Source organism: Pelophylax lessonae (assembly GCF_965119305.1).
Source record: "Pelophylax lessonae genome assembly, chromosome: 6".
Taxonomy (NCBI): Eukaryota; Metazoa; Chordata; class Amphibia; order Anura; family Ranidae; genus Pelophylax; species Pelophylax lessonae.
Window position 1 is genome coordinate 41077646 of NC_138773.1, and position 24461 is coordinate 41102106.

Sequence of the window (24461 nt, forward strand, 5' to 3'; positions counted from 1 at the left end):
CCAGAGCCCCTTCCCCCACTATCACCTAAAACCCCTAAACCCCTTTACCTCCTGAAATGTCAGCCATCTCACACCCTTCACTATCACTTAACCCCCCCCCCCCTTCTTCCTAAAATGTCAGACATTCCCACAATTACACAATACCCCTAACCAATAGCAGCCAGCCCTACCCCTTTCCTATTTTCCTATGCCTAAATTATCACCCAAATCCCCACACACACTATTACCCCAAACCTCGATGCACTCTTAGACAAATCACCACTGTACATTCACCCAGACTGCCCTCCTGCACCACACCTGCAGCCCCACTCAATCTGCTGATCCCACACCCCACTTTCTTTCAGCACTTACTGCCTTGCACCCCCTACTCCTTTTAGATTATCACCATCCCTGCAGTCCTCCTTCCCTTCACATTTAATGCACCTGCAGCCCCCCCCCTTCTTTCACCACCCACCATGCCGAAGCCCCCACTTCTCAAACCAATCACACAGCCTGCAAGCCCCTCCTTCCATCATGTTGCACCTGCCATCTCTCAGCACTCACAGCACCAGCAGCTATATATATTTTACATAGTTACATAGTTAGTGAGGTTGAAAAAAGACACCAGTCCATCCAGTTTAACCCATAATGTGTGTGTGTTTGCTGCTAACCGTACATTGTATACCCCTTTATGTTGTGGTCTTTAAGGTGCCCATCTAACAGTTTTTTTTAAACTATCGATGCTCCCTGCTGATACCACTGCTTGTGGAAGAGAATTCCACATCCTCACTGCTCTGACAGTAAATAACCCCTTACATAGTTTAAGGATAAACAGTTTTTCTTCTAGATTTAGTGAGTGGCCATGTGTCTTATTGTATTCCCTTTCTCTGAAAAGTTTGATCCTTATGCTAGGGTCGCCAGTACAATATTTGTACATTGATATCATATCCCTCCTCAACAGTGGTGTATTTAGGTTTTGTGCTGCCCTAGGCCTGACTAAGTTTGTGCACCCCCTAATTTAAATATGACCCACCCCTTCCTGTAAAGGCCACACCCTTCCTGTTTATGCCCTGCCTTGACATCTGTACACCGCAGACCACAACCACAGTCTATCTGTGCCCATCAGCATAACCTTATCAGTTCCCATAAGTTAAGCCTCATCAGTGGCCATTAGTACAGCCCCATCAGTGGCCCCCAGTGTAGCCTATCAGTGCCCATTATTGCAGCCTATCATACCGGCAGGTAGCAGTGTGACTGCTTTATGGGGGTGCCAGACTGATTTGCCTCCTGGACCCTGCCCTCTGGCTCAGTTCGACCCATAATACTGGCACTAAACTAAAAGTGTAGCACAGGTCGGCGGGGACCCTTTGCGTGCGGGAGGCAGGAGGAGGCTGTATTTTTCATGCAGTGTGCAGCTTTTTTGCTGCCCCCCTGCAAAGTGCCGCCCTAGGCCTGGGCCTTGTCAGCCTAGGCCAAGATACAGCACTGCCCCTCAATCATCTCTTCTCCAGAGAGAATAAGTTTAATGCTTGTAGTCTTTCGTAAAGAGAAAAGTCAGGCAGGGAGCACGTCCAATATACGGTCAAGCCATAGGCTGGAGAGAGATGTCCAAGGGCATGGGACTTTTGAGGCATAGATTCAATGGTGGCAACAAATTATCCAACAAGGACCAAGGACATGGCTCCCTCTGCATGGAGTACCAGGATCGCTACTTTTGCTGTGAAAATAGCACGCAGAGACCAGTATACAAACAGGAAATTGGACTTATTCCTCTTTCTTATTCCCCTGGTCATTGCATCTCTGCCCTGGTCAGTGGTCTGGTCCAGTACTCACCTTTTTGGGAAGTCCCCGGCTCTGGATCATCTCCCCCTGACCATTGCCGTGTCACTACTGTGCTATGCCTTGCACCATGGATGGTAGTCGTTTCTTAAATAAAATGAATCAGTAGAAGGATTACAGTTTTCTGGTCCCTGAATAAGCCAATATTTGAGGTTTCATACCTCGGCGAAACATGTAGGACCTATGTCATCCATATTATTACTACCTATGATTCATTTATTCAGTGTGGAAAATGCTAATGCACATGTCTGTTTTTCTATGTTTTTAAAAAAAATGTTATTTGTAATAAAATTTATTTTTATATATTACATTTTTGGTCCTTGTTGGATAATTTGTTGCCACCATTGAATCTATGCCTCAAAAGTCCCATGCCCTTGACAGGACGCAGTCCGCTTATCTCTCCAGCCTATGGCTTGACCGTATATCAAACGTGCTCCCTGCCTCACTATTCTCTTTACTAATGTTTTAAGGGATGTGGCAATGGGTATCAGGACAAAATCCCCCCCAGACAATATCCCCCGGACATTATCCCCCGGGACAATATCTCCCTGGAAAACATCCCCCTGGACATAATCCCCCCTGGACAACATCCCCCCGGATAATATCCCTCCGGGACAACATCTCCCGGGACAATATCCCCCCGGAAAACATCCCCCTGGACTTAGGGTTAGGGTTAGAGGGGGGATATTGTCCGGGGGGATATTGTCCAGGGAGGATATTGTCCGGGGGGATGTTGTCCAGGGGGGATATTGTCCTAGAATTGTGGCAATGATTGGTGGATTAATGTAACCCAGTATTCCTCTAATTCTCTTTCCCTGCTTGTAGTCTTTCCTCGTAGCTGATGTCCTCCATTCCCCTAATTATTTTTGTTGCCCTTCTCTGGACTCTCTCCAGTTCCAGCACATCCTTCCTGAGGACCGGTGCCCAGAACTGGACAGCATACTCCAGATGTGGCCGGACCAGAGTCTTGTAGAGTGGGAGAATAATCTCTTTATTTCTGGAGTGAATCCCTTTTTTATACATGCCAGTATTCTGTTGACTTTGCATGCCACTGCCAAGCCTGTTGTCCACTAGTACTCCCAGATCCTTTTCCATCTTAGATTCACCCAGAGGTTTCCCCCCTAGTAAGTAGCTTTCTTTCGTGTTTCTGATGCCCAAGTGCATTACTTTACATTTTTCAACATTAAACCTCATCTGCCATGTAGTTGCCCACCCCATTATTTTGTTCAGGTCTGCTTGTAGGGTTACAATGTCATGCATAAGAGATATATTTTCACCACCTACTATGGGTGCAGCGCACCATGTCTGTAATCTCCCTTCTCTCACCACCCAGCTTTCCTGCAGCCCCCCTTTCCTTACTAGTCTCCAGCTCTACACCACCTTCGCTGAGCTCCAACCACATCTGCCACTTCCCTTCCCTCAGCATCCACTGTGCCTGCAACCCCCATTCCTCACACTACCCACTACATCTACACCCCTCTTCTCTCCCCACCATCCATGCATGCACCCCTCTTCTCTCCCCACCATCCATGCATGCACCCCTCTTCTCTCCCCACCATCCGTTCGGTTCGGCCAGAACACCCGAACTTCCTGAACGTTCGGCCCGGATTTCAGAACCCCATTGAAATCAATGGGAACCGAACTTCGGTAAACAAAAAACCCAATTTTGAAGCCCTAAAACCCAATAAATGCCCCTAAAAAGTGCCTAGGGTTCTGGGTCATGCCCCAGAGACTATTAATCACACAAAAAAAAGTTCTTTAAAAATTGTAATTTTTGATAGAGAGCCAATTATTGAAAAATAAAAAAAAATTCTTTGGATTTAGTGTCTGGGGGGGTCTAAAAAGTATACCTGTGAAGTTTCAGCTCTGTAGCATGTCCAGAACCAGAAAAAAAAGTTTGTTTGTATTAGAATTAATATAGAACATGGATATGGCTCCGCTATTTTCACACCTTGCCGGTTTTCAGCAGGCCTTTTTTTGGGCATTTTGTGGGGTTCTTTGGAGGCAGGCATAACATCAGAACTTCTGTGTAGGGGTATATATACACACACACATGTATGTATATATACATACACATATATAGGTGTGAAAGGAGCAGAAACCTATGCTTGCGCTAGTTAAAAAATTAACACCCATATGGCTTCTCTCCTATCACACCTATATATGTGTAAGTGTATATATACATATAATTATGTGTGTATATATACCCCTATACACAAGTTCAGATGTTATGCCTGCCTTCAAAGACCCAAAGAAATGCCTGCAACAACACACCTGGGCGTTTTTTTTTTTTTGGGCGCTAGCGTTTTTTTGGGCATTTTTTTGGCGTCTTTGGAGGCAGGCATAACATCTGAACTTCTTTGTAGGGGTATATATACACACATACTTATATATATATATATACACCTACATATATATAGGTGTGAAAGTAGCAGAAATCTATGCTTGTGCTAATGAAATAATTAACACCCATATGGCTTCTCTGCTATAACACCTATATATGTGTAAGTGTATAAATACATATAACATGTGTGTATATATACCCCTATACAGAAGTTCAGATGTTTTGCCTGCCTCCAAAGACCCCAAAAAAATGCCTGCAACAACACACCTGGGTGTTTTTCTTTTTGGCGCTAGCGTTTTTTTTGGGCGTCTTTGGAGACATGCATAACATCTGAACTTCTTTGTAGGGGTATATATACACACATACTTATATGTATATATACACCTACATATATATAGGTGTGAAAGTAGCAGAAATCTATGCTTGCGCTAATGAAATAATTAACACCCATATGGCTCCGCTCCTATCACACCTATATATGTGTAACTGTATAAATACATATAAGTATGTGTGTATATATACCCCTACAAAGAAGTTCAGATGTTATGCCTGCCTCCAAAGACGCCAAAAAAATGCCCAAAAAAACGCTAGCGCCAAAAAAAAAAAACGCCCAGGTGTGTTGTTGCAGGCATTTTTTTGGGGTCTTTGGAGGCAGGCAAAACATCTGAACTTCTGTATAGGGGTATATATACACACATGTTATATGTATTTATACACTTACACATATATAGGTGTTATAGCAGAGAAGCCATATGGGTGTTAATTATTTAATTAGGGCAAGCATAGTGTTCTGCTACTTTCACACCTATATATGTGTAGGTGTGTATATATACCCCTATACAGAAGTTCAGATGTCATGCCTGCCTCCAAAGACCCCAAAAAAATTCCCCCAAAAAAAGCCTGCAATAACACACCTGGACGGTTTTTTTTGCCGCAGGCATTTTTTTGGGCATTTTTTTGGGGTCTTTGGAGGCAGGCAAAACATCTGAACTTGTGTATAGGGGTATATATACACACATACTTATATGTATTTATACAGTTACACATATATAGGTGTGATAGGAGCGGAGCCATATGGGTGTTAATTATTTAATTAGCGCAAGCATAGTGTTCTGCTACTTTCACACCTATATACTGTATGTGTATATATACATACATGTGTGTGTGTATATATATACCCCTACACACAAGTTCAGATGTCATGCCTGACTCCAAACATGTCCTCAAAAAAGCCCTATAAATGCCTGCAGCAAAAAGCAGGCTGACAGGGGAGAAGCCATATCGCTGTTCTATAAGTGACCTAAGAGAAACAATCTTTTCTCTATAGCGGTCACCCTGACATGGAAGGGTTTTGTCACCCTGCCATAGCAGTCAGAGTCAGTTAACCCTACACTACACTATGGTCCCCTTACACTTAACACTTTCCCTACAGGAACTAGATTTTTTAATCTAACTAAAGTGGAAAAAAGCACCCTAACTACACTAGATATCCCTTTCCTGACAGTAATAATTGCTAAATGACACTTGGAAGAGAGTGGAAGTAGTTCTGTTACTTCTGCTTCAATGTCCCTGTATTACAATGCTAGGAATTTGGCGGGGCTATCTTATATACTGGGGGGCGTATTCACTACTGATTGGCCTCTGGACCCCCTAGTCACTCCAATCACATTCCTAGCATTCTCCTGCCCCCTCAATTGGCTTTTACTGATGGTTCTGGTCCAATCACAGGCTTTTAAAGCCCATTTCCTGTACCATTGCATTTTGGTCGGTTCTGGTTGCCGAATTCCGAACTTTTTGGGCAAAAAGTTCGGAATTCAGCCGAACCTCGAACAGCCAATGTTCGGGCTGAACCGATGGTCGACCCGAACCGTTCGATCATCCATAATAGATAGATCTAGGCCAATCTCTGTTGGTAATTGTATTTATTTCCTTTCAGTACCCCCCCAGGAGCTGAAAGCTGTAAAATTCACCCTCCTCCGATCAGACCAGGTTCTCTGTTCTCTGAGTTTAATGAAGTTTTACCCCCAAAACATTGACATAACATGGAGCTATACAGAACGGCAAACTAAAACTTTACCGTCAATCAAGAAAATCATTCAAACCGACAATGAGAAAACATTTGATGCCAAAAGTAAATGTACCATTCCCTGGAAATATTTCAAATCCTCGGTGCGTGTGACCTGGAAACATGACTCACTAAAGGAGGCCGGATACCGAAATCTGTCTATAACAGGTACTGCAATTCATAAACCTATAATAAGTGCACTATATGGTATATTCACAAGTAGAGCTAAACCCTAATTGGATGATATTTATTTTGCCAAAGAACTGTGTACAATAAATAATTGCCATATTTTTTCCTTCCTTTTTTTTGCTTCTCAATGCTGCTGATCCCTTCCAGCCTCTTTCAGCCACTTCCTGTCTCCATGCTGTCACCCCAGTGTCAGCTGCACATCATTGCTCTGGACTGTCTTTGTGATGGTGATAATGGTGTACCAGGCATTGGTACTGGCACTTGTACTTACCACCCGGGGTGCATGTGACTAAGGTGACAATACAGGAGCACAACTGGAAGACAGTTGTCACTCTGTAACAGGAAGTGCCTGTATCCATGGCAGGATTACCAGGTATTATTTTAATAAAAGCTGTGGATTTGAAGATTGAAAATAACTTTTTACATTACATTGACATGTAGAAGATTATATGGGATTTTAGTGATTGGGTTTACACTTAACCACTTAAGGACCAGGCCTATTTCTGACACTTGTTGTTTACAAGTTAAAATCAGTATTTTTTGCTAGAAAATTATTTAGAACCCAGAAAACATTATATATTTTTTTAGCAGAGAACCTAGACAATAAAATGTTGATAATTGCGATATTTTTTGTCACGCGATATTTGCGCAGCGGTCTTTCAAACACAATTGTTTTGGAAAAAATACATTTCATTGCATTTTAAAAAAACTAAACAGTAAAGTTAGCCCGATTTATTTTATATTGTGAAAGAGAATGTTACACCGAGTAAATAGATACCTAACATGTTATGCTTCAAAATTGCGCACGCTCGTGGAACGGCGACAAACATTGGTATCTTAAAAATCTCAATAGGCGACATTTTAACATTTTTTACAGTTTACCTCTTTAGAGTTACAGAGGAGGTCTAGTGCTAGAATTATTGCTCTTATTCCAACAATCGCGGCTATACCTCACATTTGTGGTTTGAACAATGCCCCTTAAAATTTCCCACATTTTGTCATGTTACAACCATAAACGTAAATGTATTTTATTGGGATTTTATGTAATAAACCAACACAAAGTGGCAAATAATTGTGAAGGGGAAGGAAAATGATAAATAATTTTCACATTTTTTTACAAATAAATATCTGAAAAGTGTGGCGTGCATTTGTATTCACCCCCCTTTACTCTGATACCCCTAACATCTAGTGGAACCAATTGCCTTCAGAAGTCACCTAATTAGTAAATAGAGTCCACCTCTGTGTAATGTAATTTCAGTACAAATACAGCTGTTCTATGAAGCCCTCAGAGGATTTCTAGAGAACCTTAGTGAACAAACAGCATCATGAAGGCCAAGGAACACACCAGACAGGTCAGGGATAAAGTTGTAGAGAAGTTTATAGCAGGGTTAGGTCAAAAAAGAAATCCCAAGCTTTGAACATCTCACAGAGCACTGTTCAATCCATCATCTGAAATTGGAAAGAGTATGGCACAACTGCAAACCTACCAGAGCAATAATCAGAGAAGCAGCCAAGAGGCCCATGGTAACTCTGGAGGAGTTGAAGAGATCCACAGCTCAGGTGGGAGGATCAACTATTAGCTGTGAACTCCACAAATCTGGCCTTTATGGAAAAGTGTCAGAAGGCCAAAAGAAGTCCTATTTGTGAGAGGCCATGTGGGGGACACGGCAAACATGTGAAAGAAGGTTCTCTGGACAGATGAGACCAAAATTGAAGGTTTTGGCCTAAAAAAAAAAACGCTATGTGTGACGGAAAACTAACACTGCACATCACCCTGAAGACACCATCTCCACTGTGAAACATGGTGGTGACAGTATCATGTTGTAGAGATGCTTTTCTTTAGCAGGGACAGGGAAGCTGATCAGAGTTGATGGGAAGATGGATGGAGCCAAATACAGGGCAATCTAAAGCCCCGTACACACGTACGGATCGTCGTCATACAAACGTCGGCGGACGAAAGATCTGCCGATTGTACGCATGTTAGTATGGTGCCTCCGACAGCTGTCTGCGCACAATCCGCGGACAAGAGTCTTTCTTGCAAACATGAAAATTTTTGTCTGCGGACACCAGAACGGACGATTGTTCGCCTGTCAGTACAGAAATCAGCCGACAGACCGCAGATTTGCAAGACTGGGCATGCTCAGAAAATAAAAAACACAGGGAAAGTTAACCATTACATGACATCACTTCTGCAGTCAGCTGAAGTCTGCGGACAAAATTCTTGTGCTGTCCTTGTGCTGTCTTTGCACTTTTCAACAGACACCGACATCCCGGGGAGAAAAGACGAACGTTTGTATGACGACGATCCGTACGTGTGTACGGGGCTTTAGAAGAAAACCTGTTAGAGTCTGCAAAAGACTTGAGACTAGGGCAGAGTTTCACCTTCCAGCAGGACAACGACCCTAAACATACAGCCAGAGCTACAATGGAATGGTTTACATCAAAGCATATTTATGTGTTAGAATATCCCAGTCAAAGTCCAGACCTAAATACAACTGAGAATCTGTGGCAAGACTTGAAAATTGCTGTTTACAGACGCTCTCCATCCAATCTGACAGAGCTTGAGATATTTTGCCAAGAAGAATGGGCAAAAATGTCCCTCTCTAGATGTGCAAAGCTGGTAGAGACATCACCAAAAAGACTTGCAGCTGTAATTGCAGGGAAAGGCGGTTCTACAAAGTATTGACTCAGGGGGGTGAATACAAATGCACACCACACTTTTCACATATTTATTTGTAAAAATTCTGAAAACCATTTATCATTTTCCTTCCACTTCACAATTTTGTGGCACTTTGTGTTGGTTTATCACATAAAATCCCCAAAAAAATACATTTATGTTTTTGGTTGTAACATGACAAAATGTGGAAAATGTCAAGGGGGTATGAATACTTTTTCAAGGCATTGTAAATACACATATCAGTAGTCATGTCACCTGTCCCATGTCAGTGCACAGGTCTGCTCATACCACCTCCATAGCACCTGTGGTATTCCATTACATTTTGCCTCAGCTTCATATTAATTGCAATTTTGTATTAGCTGAAATCCATGCAATTAGAGTTACAAAGCCAATCAAATGGTATTCTGGGTATAATCAATGCGGTTTGATTTACAGATCTTCCCTGGCGCCCTGTGATAGAAGAAATAGACAAAATGCCAATACTTGAGAACACCGAGGCCAACCTGAAGTATAAAATCTCTCAGTACCTCTCACCAAGTGAGCTCTCTGTGAGCTGGCATAAGAAAGAGAAGAATGGAAAACGGACCCCTCTTCCAAATTATATTTCAAAATATAGACAAAATACATCCATCCTTCAGTTACAACCAGATAACACATACAGCTGTACAGCTGGTTTACTGTTCACCCCAACACTTGCAGATGACCAGGGGTCAGAGTTCATCTGCCGAGTTTCGCACCCCAGCCTGGAGACACCCATAGAAAGAAGTACAGGACTATTACAAGTCTACGGTGAGTTTCTTCTTGGCATAAGATGCAGTCGGTAAGCCACGAGCAACTGTCAGAGTACCATCTTTATCCCTCATAGTTTTTTTTTTATTTATATCTTTCAAGGTGGTCAACTAAATAAGTTTTAAATAAAAAAATTTATAAATAAAAATAACATGCATTACAATGCCTAATATATTTATTCACACTCTCCCAGTAACGCAGAATGAACGTGTTCTTAATGTATCATCATGGGGGCTGCCAATTTTTTTGCCCCCCCCCCCCTTCAGCCTGCGCCCTTGGCGGGCGCCAATCTGGCCAACCCCTTGGTACGCCCCTGTTTTGAAGTTATCTTATTTTTGGAGATTTTGAACACTGTCCCCTTTTTTTCTAACCTCATTACCAGCAAAAGTAATAAATCACAAGTAAATAAGTTTACCCAGTAGGTGAATATTTGGCACACTGGATTGACTTTGATGTGGGAAAACCATTCAGATCATCACTACTCTTTGATGATCCTGGTCACACTGACCTACTCTGGAACAGTTCTAACGCTGTTGGTCAGTCTTTCCTTTACTGCCCCTTCCCTGTTCTTGCAATGATAGTTCGTTTCCTAGTTGGGTTGTGAGAACCAAGGACTCTGCTAAGGGGGAGGTCAGTTTATTTTGGAGTGTTATAAAGTTACTGTGTTCTCCCTCTCTTCAGGCAAAGAAGGGCCACCTACGTTCTCTTAAAAAGATTTTGTTCTATACATTAACAAACAAATGTTTTATATTATTTAACAAATCTGTTTTCGTCCAGCTTGTCCCACACACAGGGATCCTATACAGTGGTCTCTTACAAACAGAAGAGAAGCTGTCTTGATTCTCCATCTGCATAGATTTTATCCACAATCCATAGAAATTAAATGGACCTGCAGTTGCAAACAATTTTTGACATCAGAGGAGGATTATAAGAACAATTTAAACTCAACGTTTGATGTGACAAGTAAATGCAAAGTTCCTCAGGAGCACATGACACATCCAAATCATACAATCAAGGTGACCTGGAAGCATGTTACTATGATTGATCCCGAGTCCAGAGAAGTGTGTGTAAGAGATACAGGTAAATACTGATATGTGATGACATTTATCTCGCTTCTTATGCAATGCCAGATTTTATCACAAGGGTAGAAGTATCATCAAGAGTCAACAAGTGGCCTAAAAAACAAAAAGTTCCTGCGAGCATCCTTCCTGCCTCATATTTTTACATTTTTAATTTGTTTCACTTCTCATTAAAGTGCAATAAGCCAATAAATATAATAATAGTGTTGCGCAAATAAAAATCTATCCAGATGTGTAAAACATACAAAATAATTATGTAGAAAATTGTGCAAATATGTGCCAATCTCAGCCTTCAAACAAAAGATCCTAATTCCATAAACATAAATCTCTGTATCTTAGATAGAATCCAATGCTGAGAGATAATAAAACGTGCAATGTGCAATTCATAAACGAATATATTATAATACCATTAATATGATCTAATACTAAAACGAAAAACGTGCCAGGTGCAAAACACAGGTGAATATTGCAATAAATCCCAGTGCTGAGAAAATAAATAAATAAATATCAGTCCATACACTGTGTAAAATTCAATTAATGATGGGTTGTATCAGTAATAAAATATATAAATCCATGCAAAAAATAAATAATAAAATACAAGCGTCCAGAAATAATCTTTAGTGAAATTAAGTGCAGACGAATCTTCTATAAAGTTTTTGAGCCACCCGACTGTGGCAGTGTTCCCAAACCAAGTGAGTGACCGGAGTGTCACAACTCTATCCTAATCGTGCACCCCCTTGTGATTGGGCGCTCACCTTATATTAGATTCAGTTAGGCTCAAAATGCTGAATATCTTATGGGTGGTACTTCCTGGTAATCACATCCCATGTGTCCGCCGATTTCATCAAAGTGGCCAGCGTATCATGGAAGTGAAGAGACTCACAATAGAGCTTATATCTTTAAAAACTGTTTATTCTATTAAAAAATCAAGTATTGCACTCACATGTTATGGTGAATCCATGCACCTTTAGATAGCCATCCTAGTTAGGTAACAATATTCGAAATACCGTGGTGGTATAGTGGGAGACGCCGTAGTTGCGTCCTATCCTCTGCAGTGGATTCAGCCTGACAGCTTGACAGTCTCGCCAGTCGTTTGGCGAAGCACTCCACCCGTCCTTTCCCAGGATGGCTAAAGGTGCATGGATTCACCATAACATGTGAGTGCAATACTTGATTTTTTAATAGAATAAACAGTTTTTAAAGATATAAGCTCTATTGTGAGTCTCTTCACTTCCATGATACGCTGGCCACTTTGATGAAATCGGCGGACATATGGGATGTGATTACCAGGAAGTACCACCCATAAGATATCCAGCATTTTGAGCCTAACTGAATCTAATATAAGGTGAGCGCCCAATCACAAGGGGGTGCACGATTAGGATAGAGTTGTGACACCCCGGTCACTCACTTGGTTAGGGAACACTGCCACAGTCGGGTGGCTCAAGCACTTTATAGAAGATTGGTCTGCACTTAATTTCACTAAAGATTATTTCTGGACACTTGTATTTTATTATTTATTTTTTGCATGGATTTATATATTTTATTACTGATACAACCCATCATTAATTGAATTTTACACAGTGTATGGACTGATATTTATTTATTTATTTTCTCAGCACTGGGATTTATTGCAATATTCTCCTGTGTTTTGCACCTGGCACGTTTTTCGTTTTAGTATTAGATCATATTAATGGTATTATAATATATTCGTTTATGAATTGCACATTGCACATTTTATTATCTCTCAGCATTGGATTCTATCTAAGATACAGAAATTTATGTTTATGGAATTAGGATCTTTTGTTTGAAGGCTGAGATTGGCACATATTTGCACAATTTTCTACATAATTATTTTATATGTTTTACACATCTGGATAGATTTTTATTTGCGCAACATTATTATTATATTTATCAACAATTAGACCACATCACATGGTTATGAAGTACAACAAACTTTTGAAAAGTATGAAACCAGCCTGGAGAAAATAGAGTCTATAGATGGGAAACTTAATCAAAGTCTAAGGCAGCTAACACAAGATACTCCTGTTAGAGCATCTACGTTTTTTGGCGTAATTGTAATGTGCGCATTTTCGCGCTTATGCGCTCGCGTAAATGTGCGTAATTGCGCGTAAATTTATTCTAGCGTTCTTGATATTCAATTGGCATTTTGGGTCATTTGAGCGCATTCGTGCGTATTTGCGCGCATCAGGTGCAAATTACTGACCAAAAATGCTGATTTCTCTTACGTCCTCCGACAGTCGCCGCCTCTTCATATTCGTCACATATGGGGTATTAGACTTTGCTCCGAAGGAGTAGCTAGGCAACAGAATATGTTAACAATAAAGCTTTATCATATCCCACCCTCAAGGGGTGGTCCCCTCAGTCAATACCCTCCTACTTCCTGCAACCATATCTCAGTTTTAATGTCTAGCTTGTCAGGAGTGGCTGGCTCTCTCTGTGCTGGGACTTTTTGTCCCAGACTCTTTCTTCTTTTTAATATTTTGTTTGAGTTTTCTCTCTACCTTTACTTAGCTGTTATTTTTGTCAGCATTAGTTAGTTCTTCGGACGAAGAGGATCATGCGGACTGGGTCTCGGGCTGATCCCCCTGGTCGCAGGTCGTGGGTCAGTGGCTTCCCAGTCTGCCATCGAGCGTTCAGCCAGGTAACGCTCCTGGCACAGTGAACGACCCATCCCTGTTCGGTGCAGGGATGATTGGTGAGGTGGCTACCTCACCGGACGCTGTGCGGTTTCTTAACCTCCCATTTTGTGCGTCTTGAATTGCGACTCTCCCTGCCTCATGTGCAGCGGCTTGTTCGCCTGTGCGGGTTCCCCACGCCATGTGAGGTAAGTGTATTTATGTGGGGACCTGTCTGTCTGGGGGGGTCTCAGTCTGGGACTGTGTAACCTGCCTTTAATCACACTGCTTGTCTCCCGATCTCTCGGCTGCATGCTGTGGGCTGCAAGGGGGGGGGAGAGCTGTATGACACTGTGTGTGTCAGGCTGGGCAGTGTGAGGAGCTGTGTGCTGTGGGGCATGTTTTTTCTTGGCATGTTTGGGCATATACAGCGATCGCTGCGGCGATCTAACATGTATCCTTATATTGGGATGTAATGTGTGTGTTTTTTATGCACTGTGGAGCGGCGTTTTCGGCGCCAATCGACGCCATTTTACCGGCGCCCGCTCCGGCCGCATGGTTTACATGCACGGCGGCCATTTTCTTGTAGCCTCCATAGGCTTACATAGAGCGCCCTGGCAGCATCACTTCCTCTCTCCTGGAACACCGATCGAGGCAGCAGCAGCAGCGGGGTCTCCTCAGGTTTTATCCTTCTGTTCTTGTTATCCATTGCCTGTACTCAGTTTGTATATTCCCTGTGGGGGTCTCATTGTGCCTGAGTGTGGTGCGGTGGGCTGCGCTTGCCGCGCTTGCTAAAAGGGGGCAGTTAACCCTTGGTTGTCTGGCATTACAGGGGCAATGGATTCTCAGGAGGGCAAGTTTCCTACAGTATTGGTGGAAAGCCAGGGGACCGCTGTTTCCCCCCCAGGGGGGGATTTAGCCACTATTGTGGCTGGCCTTGCTGCCCAGGTGCAAATGCTGGTGGCTGCTCAATCTACTAAACGGCCCAGAGTTGCGCTGTCCTCTGATTCTGAGGGTGAAGGTGATGGGGCTGTTCTGGCAGGGACCCCCCTATCGGGGTCCCGCTCCTCTCTTGATCTAGTGGGGTCTGAGGTAGAGGCTGAAGTTGAGGGAGTTGATAATTCTCCCACTGGCTCGCCTGAAGAGCTTGCAATCATGGATGAGTTGATTGCTTCCATTAAGCAGACGCTACGTTTGCAGGACGAAGTGTGTCCCCCCGCTGCTTTGGCAGCTTATGGGACGCAGAGAAAACGCAGGACGCCGCAGGTTTTTCCCTGCAATGCTGATTTTCAGCGCGCTGTTAAGGATCAATGGCGCGATCTGCGCAAGCCTTTTGCGGTACCAAGTAAATTCAAGCTGCGTTATCCTTTCTCGCCTGCCACTGATGAACGGTGGTGTGTGCCTCCGCCAGTGGATCATGCAATTGCGGTTTTGAACAAAGCCACTGCGATTCCTGCAGAGGGTTCCCCTGTTTTCCGTGATGCCACGGATAGGAGACTGGAGTCTCTTGCCCGTCATACTTATTCTGTTACGGGTTCTATGCTTAAGGCTCTGTTTGCTTCTCTCATGGCGGCCCAGGCGATCGCAAGTTGGACGCAGATGCTTAGGCGCGTCCTAGTGGCCGATTCGGCCTCGGCGGCGACCCTGGATATGGTGGATCAGATCCACCAGGGTGTCATGTATCTGTGTGATGCGGACCTGGACCTGATTCCGTTGGCTGCACGTGTGCACAGCGTGGCGGTGTTGTCTCGCCGCCTGGTTTGGTTGAAATGTTGGTCGGTGGACCAATCTTCACGTAAGACCTTAGCCAATCTACCTTATGATGGGTCTCGCCTTTTTGGGGAGTCCCTGGATGTGTTGATTAAGGGGATCACCGGGGGTAAGAGCACTCTCTTGCCCCATTTCCCCAAGGCTAAGGGGGCTTCTGGGAAGAAGCATGCAAATTTTCGGCCCCCTCAGGGGTCCTTTCGTGCCTTTCGGCCGCACTACAAGGGCAAACCGTTCAAAGGCCAAGGCTCTCAGAAGAAGCCCTGGTCTGGGAAACAGAAGTCCGGCCAATCCGGACCTGCTGCCCATAACAGTTCGGCCTGAAGGGGCGCCCTCACCCAGTTTTGGGGTGGGGGGACGCTTGCTCGGTTTTCTTCAGCCCTGGTTGGCCCGTGTGCGGGACAGATGGGTTCTGGAAATCGTTCGATCTGGTTACAAGATCGAGTTTCTCTCTCGGCCGGAGAGCAGATTTTTTCCCTCAAATCTTCAACTGTCTCCAGAGCGCCTGCGGGATCTGCACCTGGCGGTGCGGGACCTGAGGGCTCAGGGAGTGGTGGTTCCGGTGCCTCATCGGGACAGATTTCGGGGGTTTTATTCCAATCTGTTCACCGTGCCCAGGAAGGAGGGCAAGGTTCGTCCGATTCTGGACTTGAAGGCTCTGAACCGCTCTGTGCGGGTTCGCAAGTTCCGCATGGAATCCCTGCGCTCGGTGGTGGCTGCCCTGGTTCCGGGGGAATTCATGGCCTCCATCGATTTGAAGGATGCGTACCTTCACATCCCCATATTCGTGGGTCATCAGAGATACCTTCGATTTGCCATTGCGGAGGATCACTACCAGTTCGTGGCGTTGCCCTTTGGTCTCGCCTCGGCTCCGTGGGTCTTCACCAAGGTGCTTGCACCGGTTCTGGCATTATTGAGGGCCCAGGGCATTTCTGTCCTGGGGTATCTGGACGACATTCTGGTTCGGTCTGCGACCAGACAGGGTCTGGAGAAGGACCTGTCTGTCACAATGCAAACTCTGCAGGAGTTTGGTTGGACGATAAATGTTCCTAAGTCGACACTGAGTCCGTCGGTTCGTCTCCCCTATCTGGGAATGATACTGGACTCGGTGCAGGCGAAGGTCTTCCTGCCGGAAGACAAACTCAGGACTCTTCAGGAGGAAGTCAGGTCCCTCAGGGACGTTCCACACTCGTCTCTGCGGACGTGTATGAGATGTCTGGGATTGATGGTCTCGGCCTTCGAGGCGATTCCTTTCGCGCAGTTTCACACGCGGGGTCTCCAAGCGGAGATCCTGTCCAAGTGGGACGGGCGACCTCAATCTCTGGATCTTCAGATCTCGTTGAGTCATCGCACCAGGGAAAACCTTCTGTGGTGGCTCCAGTCCCCGTTGGTGTCCGGGGGCAAGTCGTTTCGTCCGATCTCGTGGACGATAGTCACCACGGATGCCAGCCTGTCGGGCTGGGGTGGTGTTCTGGGCGTTCTGTCCGCCCAGGGGACCTGGTCGGAGGGGGAGTCTTCCCTCCCGATCAACATTCTGGAATTGCGTGCGATAAGGCTCTGTCTTCATCGCTGGACGGACCGGCTGCAGGGCTGCCCGGTTCGGGTGCAGACGGACAATGCCACGGCGGTGGCCTACATCAACCACCAAGGGGGCACCAGGAGTGCCCGAGCGGCTCGAGAAGTGGCCAACATTCTGTCTTGGGCCGAGACTCATGTCCCGGCGATAACGGCGGTTCACATTCCGGGAGTGGAGAACTGGCAGGCGGACTATCTGAGTCGCCAGACCCTGGATCAGGGGGAATGGTCTCTCCACCCGGCTGTCTTCCAGATGTTGTGCGCGAAGTGGGGTCTTCCATATGTGGACCTGTTCGCGTCTCGTCTCAACTACAAGGTGAAGAGGTTCGTGGCAAGGACGCGCGACCCTCGGGCAGACGCGTCGGACGCGTTAGTGGCCCCGTGGCATCAGTACAGGCTGATGTACGCGTTTCCACCGATTCAGTTGCTGTCCAGGTTCCTTCGCAGGTTACACTCGGAACGCAGCACGGTGATTCTTGTGGCACCGGACTGGCCTCGCCGGTCCTGGTACGCAGACCTCGTGAATCTGGCGGTCGACGCCCCTTGGCGTCTGCCTCTTCGAGACGATCTACTGTCTCAAGGACCGATTTACCATCCTGCTTTACAGTCGCTGGCTTTGACGGCCTGGCTGTTGAGACCGAGGTCCTGAAGGAGAAGGGTCTCTCTCCAGAGGTCGTTCATACTTTGATCAACGCGAGGAAGTCTTCCTCGGGGAAGATTTATTACCGTACTTGGAAGGCCTATTTTGCCTGGTGTGAGTCCAGGGGGTTTTCACCCCGCACGTACTCGGTTTCCCGTGTGCTGTCTTTCCTTCAGACGGGTGTCGATCAGCGTTTGGCGCTGGCTACGATAAAGGGTCAGGTGTCTGCGCTGGCCGTTCTGTTTCAACGTCCCGTGGCTTCCAACTCCTTGGTTGGCACTTTTATTCAGGGTGTGCGGCATCTGGTTCCTCCTAGGAGGGATCCTTTGCCCCCTTGGGACTTGAATCTCGTTCTATCTGTGTTACAACGTGCTCCTTTTGAACAGATCAGGGAGATCTCGTTGTCTATGTTGTCCAAAAAGGTCGCCTTTTTGGTGGCGATCACTTCGGCTCGCAGAGTGTCGGAACTGGCGGCTTTGTCCTGCAAGTCTCCGTACCTGGTTGTTCATTTGGATAAGGTGGTCTTGCGACCTAATCCTTCTTTTCTGCCGAAACGAGTTTCGGAATTCCATCTTAATGAGGATATTGTTTTGCCTTCGTTGTGCACGAAGCCTAAACATCCAAAGGAGGTGAGATTGCACTCTCTGGATGTTGTTCGGGCGATAAGGGTTTACCTTAAATCGACTGAGTCTTTTCGTAGGACGGACTCCTTGTTTGTTCTTCCAGAGGGTCCTCGGAAGGGCATGGCGGCTTCGGCCTCTACCATCGCCAAATGGATCAGGCAGACCATTGAACAGGCCTATGCTTTGCAGGGGAAGGTTCCCCCTGTACCTGTGAAGGCGCACTCTACTAGATCTCTGAGTACGTCTTGGGCCTGCCGTCATGGGGCTTCTGTAGCCCAGGTGTGTAAGGCGGCGACTTGGTCGACCGTGCACACTTTCACAAAATTCTACAAAGTAGATGTTCAGGCATCGGCGGATGCTTCCTTTGGCCGCAAGGTTCTTAGTGCGGCTGTTCCATAGGGTCCCTTGTTGGGGACTCCTGGCTGTTGGGATAGTTTTTTGTATCCCCTGGTTTTTTTGTCTTTTCCTGGGTTGTTGCTCCTGTTGAGCACTTATTTTTGCTGTTGCCCAGCTGGTTTCCTTCCTTTGGTAAGGTTCCTTTCTTTGATGTGGAGACTGCGTTGCCTTTCGGCGCGGATGCGTTTCCCACCCCTCATGTTTGCACTGCTTTGGGACGTCCCCATATGTGACGAATATGAAGAGGCGGCGACTGTCGGAGGACGTAAGAGAAAACGGAATTTTTGTAAAATCTTACCTGTAAAATTCCTTTCTCTGAGTCCTCCGACAGTCGCCGCCCCCGCCCCTCTTTTGGGGTTTGAATGTATACTCTACTGCTATTCCACTAAAACTGAGATATGGTTGCAGGAAGTAGGAGGGTATTGACTGAGGGGACCACCCCTTGAGGGTGGGATATGTTAAAGCTTTATTGTTAACATATTCTGTTGCCTAGCTACTCCTTCGGAGCAAAGTCTAATACCCCATATGTGACGAATATGAAGAGGCGGCGACTGTCGGAGGACTCAGAGAAAGGAATTTTACAGGTAAGATTTTACAAAAATTCAGTTTTTTCTATTTTGTTCTTACTGAAGAAAACGCGGCGCTCATTTACGCGGCTGTGTGCATAGGCACATTAAGAATGAATGGGGTCTATTTTAGCTCAGAAAAAAAAAAGCTGTACTTAGCATTTTTAAGCTGCAGTGTGCAAGTGGCCTAAATGTTTTTTTTTTTTTTTGTCCACCCCATCCCACCCAAAAGCCCCTTTATGTCACTAACTTTAAAAATCCTATTTTACACACCTTGTTTCTGCAAATTGTTTCTGAACTGTTGTCACCATTTCTCACTTGGCATCTGTGGGTGATTCTTACACATGGATAATATGGTGCTCATGTAATGATATCCAAAATTACTGTGAGCCCAGGCTGGAGGGCATGTCCATGAAAACCTGAGCTCACAGGAAGTGGGTTAAATGATGGTGGGCATCATTCAACCTGACAGATTAGTGGCATCTAGTGGTGAAGAAGTCTTACTGCGAGGGATGTGGTGCTGAAGAGGGGGTGAGTACTGCAGTCAGTGCTGCTTTTTTATTGTTATTCATACTGAGCTGCGTATTTTATTATTTAAAAGGAAAAAAGTAAATTAGGCGTTAAGCATAGTGAAGAAAGTATAATTTTTGAAGCATTATTATTATTATAATACAGGATTTATAAAGCAGTGACAGTTTACGCAGCGCTTTATAGCTTAAAAGCGTATAGGAGCATAAAAATTGGTTTAGGTTACAATTAGGCTAAAATGGAAATACCTATTTGACGCACATCCATATTTACTAGCTAAAATATAGAAAATAGAACAATATTTTACATAGATCACAAAGGGTTGTTTTTTAAAAAAAAAAATTATAGTTGTTTATCCACCTTGCAACAAACAGCGACCTGTGAGCCCAGTAACAGCAGGCTCTGATGTAGAGTGGAGTGCAGTGTGGAGTGGATTGTCGGCCTCCCTTCAGCCTGTCAGCCTGTAGTGAGAAATTCAAACTTCAGGCTGAACAGCCATCGGACATCACTGGCCATGATATGAGCGGTTCTATAACTTTAGCAGGATTGGGCTGCATTCAAGGCATTTTATTTGTATGAAATATGTGAGTGCAACCAGTGTTAATTTTGGCAGCAAATTTCGATTTCGTTTTAGTTATAGTCTTATGACTAAGATGCGTGTAGCAAGGGAACATTTGATGTTGCCCCATTTGCACAGAATGGATTTACATGCAGCTTCATAGGATGAACTACTATGCATTTTGTTTTCATAAATTCACCTCATAGCCTCTTGCTCCTTGGGGTATTGTAGGCGTTATGAAGGCCTAGAGTCTGGTATATTCAACCTATCAAACAATCCAGCCATGGTTGCCCTAAAAAAAAAAAAAAAAAAAGAAAAGGTAAATCTTACATCACCCATAAATAAAATTACATGTGATAGCATGCTTATAGCCTTGCGAGCGTACAAATGAAAATCCATTGTATGTTCTTGTAATGAACTGCTGTCATTATTTTCAGGATTTCCCTGGCGTCCTGAAGTCACAGAACTCTCCAATCCAGTTCTGGTATTAGGTCGGTCGGTGACAGTGCAGTGTGAGATTTCTAATTTCTTCCCCGATAACCTGGCTGTGATGTGGTTTGTGAAGGAGAGAGGAAGTCAGAAATATGTCCCGGTGGATCTGAAGAAAGCCTACAAGACAATGATCTCCGAGCCACAATACTCTGATTCTGGATACTCCTGTACCGCCTGTGTACAGTTCAACCCATCTCTCTCCTCTCACCATGGGGTCATGTTCATGTGTGAAGTGAATGACCCCAGCCTGGAACATCCTATAGAGAGGGTCACCAAACCACTATTCATACCATGTAAGTGTGTGTTTTATTCAAGTCTGAACTCCAGTCAGCTATAAACAACATAAGGCTCGGTTCCATTGCTGTATGACCCAAAGTCGTACAAATTTCATGCAACTTTGGACAATCATAACAATACAGAGTGTGACACATATCAATGAACTTGTATTTTTTTTAACTGTTCTGTGACCAAAAAGCTCTCCCAATCCTCATGGTAGAGTCTTGCTCCCTCTAACCATGCCTGGTCCCACTTGCCTTTATAGGTCGGGTCCCCTGTATCAAAAATTGCAGGACGCCCACGTACAAATCAGATGAGTTGTTCATTGTTCAGAGCATCCCCCAGTCTCTTGGAAGCCATCTTTCCTGCACTGTGAACACAGCTGTAAAATGTCCTTGCTGAGTGGACAATGTGGTTTGGGAGGTGACAATGCTTTGGAGGAGATTTTGAGCTGCAGGCAGTGCTTTAAGTGGGCCGGCATGCACTGGTACTCAGTACCGCCACTTCCAAATATGGCTCTTGAGCATACCGCCACCTCTTCATGCGCCTTAGCATAACAGTACACTAATTTTGGACATCTGCGCCCTCAGTTGCCCCCCCCCAAGAATATTTCTCCAGAGCCAGACCAGTCACCACCAGTGAGTCCCCCTGCTCCGGAGTCCCAGCCCAGGGGGGGGGGGGGTGCTCTGTGGGGACCCTGATGTGGGGTGGCAACAAAATTTATAGGCTATAATAGAGTACCGGCACCTCTTTTGGGCCACTTATGGCACTTTTCCACTGCAAGTACCGGCTCGGCTCTACTCGGCCCTGCTTGGCCCGGTTTGCTTTTCCACTGCTGGTACCGCATGGTACGGTGTCGGAATGGTTCGGTACGGTATAGGTTTGCTTTTCCACTAAAGTAGTACTAAAGTTAAGTGGGTGGGATAACAACGGGGTGGGTGGGATTCTCTGACCAATCAGTGGCTAGTAGTGACTGCATGCAAAGGATTGTGGGATATGGTACCAGTTTGGTACCTGTTGGAACCACAATCGAGTAGGTACTGTTTTTTCAGAGCCGTACCGTTCGGTTCCATGCAGTGGAAAAGCAAACCTATACCGTACCGTACCGAACCGTTCCGACCCTATACCATGCGTACCAGCAGTGGAAAAGCACAAAAGCGTGCCGAACCGTTACGGTTCCATGCAGTGGAAAAGCGCCATTAAAGCACTGGCTGCAGGGATGGGCTTAGTCACAGGTACACAGCAGAAAATGGAATGTTAGTGGAGTATAGGGTTTAAGTTGCTGCGGAAGACGCAAAGATAAGACAAAGAAAATATTTTTGTTATTTTAACATTGCAGTCTATGGCAATCATGTTGGAAGGAAGATGCAGTAAAATAATGCAGAAACCTTTTTTTTTTTTTTGTCACTGCAGGTTGAGTCATAGCAATTAAGACGGCAGACATTGAAATTAATATGTTTTGACTTATCATGCAACTTTCTGTGTTGCACGCCGCAGAAAGTCACATGAGAAGTCACAGCAGAGTGAACCAGGGCTAATAAAACCCCGTATACCATATACATTATTACATCACTAGATGTACACTGCTCAAAAAAATTTAAGGAAGGCTTTTTAATCAGAGTCAGTTAAACTCCTGGGATATTGATCTGGTCAGTTAAGTAGCAGAGGGGGTTGTTAATCAGTTTCATCTGCTTTGGTGTTAATGACATTAACAACAGGGGCACTAGATGGGCAACAATGAGACAACCTCCATGACAGAATGGTTTTACAGGTGGAGGCCACTGACATTTCTTTTCCCTACTCATCGTTTCTCACCGTTTTTCACTAGTTTTGCATTTGGCTAGGGTCAGTGTCACTACTGGTAGCATGAGGCGATGAATCCTATAGATGTTGCACAGGCATTCCAACTCCTCCAGGATGGCACATCGATACGTCCCATTGCCAGAAGGTTTGCTGTGTCTCCCAGCACAGTCTCAAGAGCATGGAGGAGATTCCAGGAGACAGGCAGTTACTCTAGGAGAGCTGGACAGGGCCATAGAAGGTCCCTAACCCATTAGCAGGACCGGTATCTGCTCCTTTGTGCAAGGAGGAACAGGATGAGCACTGCCAGAGCCCTACAAAATGACCTCCAGCAGGGCTCTGGTGTGAATGTCTCTGACCAAACAATCAGAAACAGATTTCATAAGGGTGGCCTGAGGGCCTGACATCTTCTTGTGGACGCTGTGCTCACTGTCCGGCACAATGGAGCTTGATCGGCATTTGCCATTGAACACCAGAATTGTCAGGTCCACAAACTAATGAGTACCATTTTGAGTTGCTGCAATGAAATTTCAGCAAAATGGACTAACCTGCTGCATTATTTTTTCACTTTGATTTTCAGGGTGTCTTTGATTTCAGCCCTCTGTAGGGTGATAATTTTCATTTCCATTAAATGATGTGACATCCTTTCATTCCTAACACATTACCCAGTCCATATCAGTATAGATATCCAGCATGAGATTTTTCCCCATTGAGATCTAATTTATTTTCAAAGTGTTCCTTTCATTTTCTGAGCATTGTTTTTTATTTTTAATTGTAAGCATTGTAGGTACCTGAGTGTGACCTGGTATCAGCCTCTTACAGTCTAGGCTCTGAGAGAGGGAAAGTGTACAAAGAGCCAGTCAGTTTAGGTGATGACAAGAGAGCAGAGATGAGCTCACCAGTGTATTACTTTACCTTCAATATCAAGTCAAAGGATGGGTGCAGAGAAGAGACCTGTAAGTTTTACTTCACTGCAGTATAGAAAAGACATCAGGTCCTCTTCCCTGCCACACAGGGCTGAGCTGTAGGGCAGACCCATGTGACTGTCAGGCATTGACGGACAGAAATACAAATGCTTTCAGTACATCCGTTCCCAAATATGTAGGCAATTCTTTATACTTCTGGATAGAGAGGGATTAGAACACTTGTCAGTTTTTATTGCTGTCTGTCTCCCTATTATGGAGATTCACCCTCTCTATTTGTCCTGTTTACTATTATCACAGAGAATCCAAAATCCTGGGTTGTCTCCAGAACAGAAATAAAGTGTAAGTCTTCAAATGAGGACACTGGGGACAGTAGGGACACTAGTTCTGCTGGCCCTGGTACAGGGATTATCTCACTTTGGAGGGATTTCATCTCACTCCCTGTTTTGGCTATATACAAGAAGGAGGTCTCCCCAATGGGACACAGATAATGGCAAAAATAACAGACAAAGGTTGTAACCCCCCCCCCCCCCCTCACACTCACACACACACACTACAATCACACTTAGAAAAAAGTTTTGCAATAAGTTCTACCACATACCTAAAAGTATACATTTACCGGTCTCCTGAGAATTCTGCTATAAACTTTATGAAACTTATTCTATTGATCCCTTGGATGTTACTCGGAAATCTGATATCTAGACAGAGATGTGGGCCTT

General features: G+C 44.8%; 1 protein-coding gene and 1 gene segment (V, D, J or C); both read left to right on the forward strand.

Annotated features, from left to right (window-relative positions):
• The window catches only part of LOC309557671 (Ig mu chain C region-like), a 40333-nt gene extending 19253 nt beyond the window's left edge, over positions 1 to 21080 (forward strand). The window contains exons 4-6 of the C gene segment in view: positions 6099 to 6395; positions 9529 to 9882; positions 20689 to 21080.
• The window catches only part of LOC309558547 (uncharacterized protein), a gene marked incomplete at its 3' end in the record, with an annotated part of 303007 nt that overhangs the window by 259648 nt on the left and 18898 nt on the right, over positions 1 to 24461 (forward strand). The gene's annotated exons all lie outside the window — the stretch shown is intronic.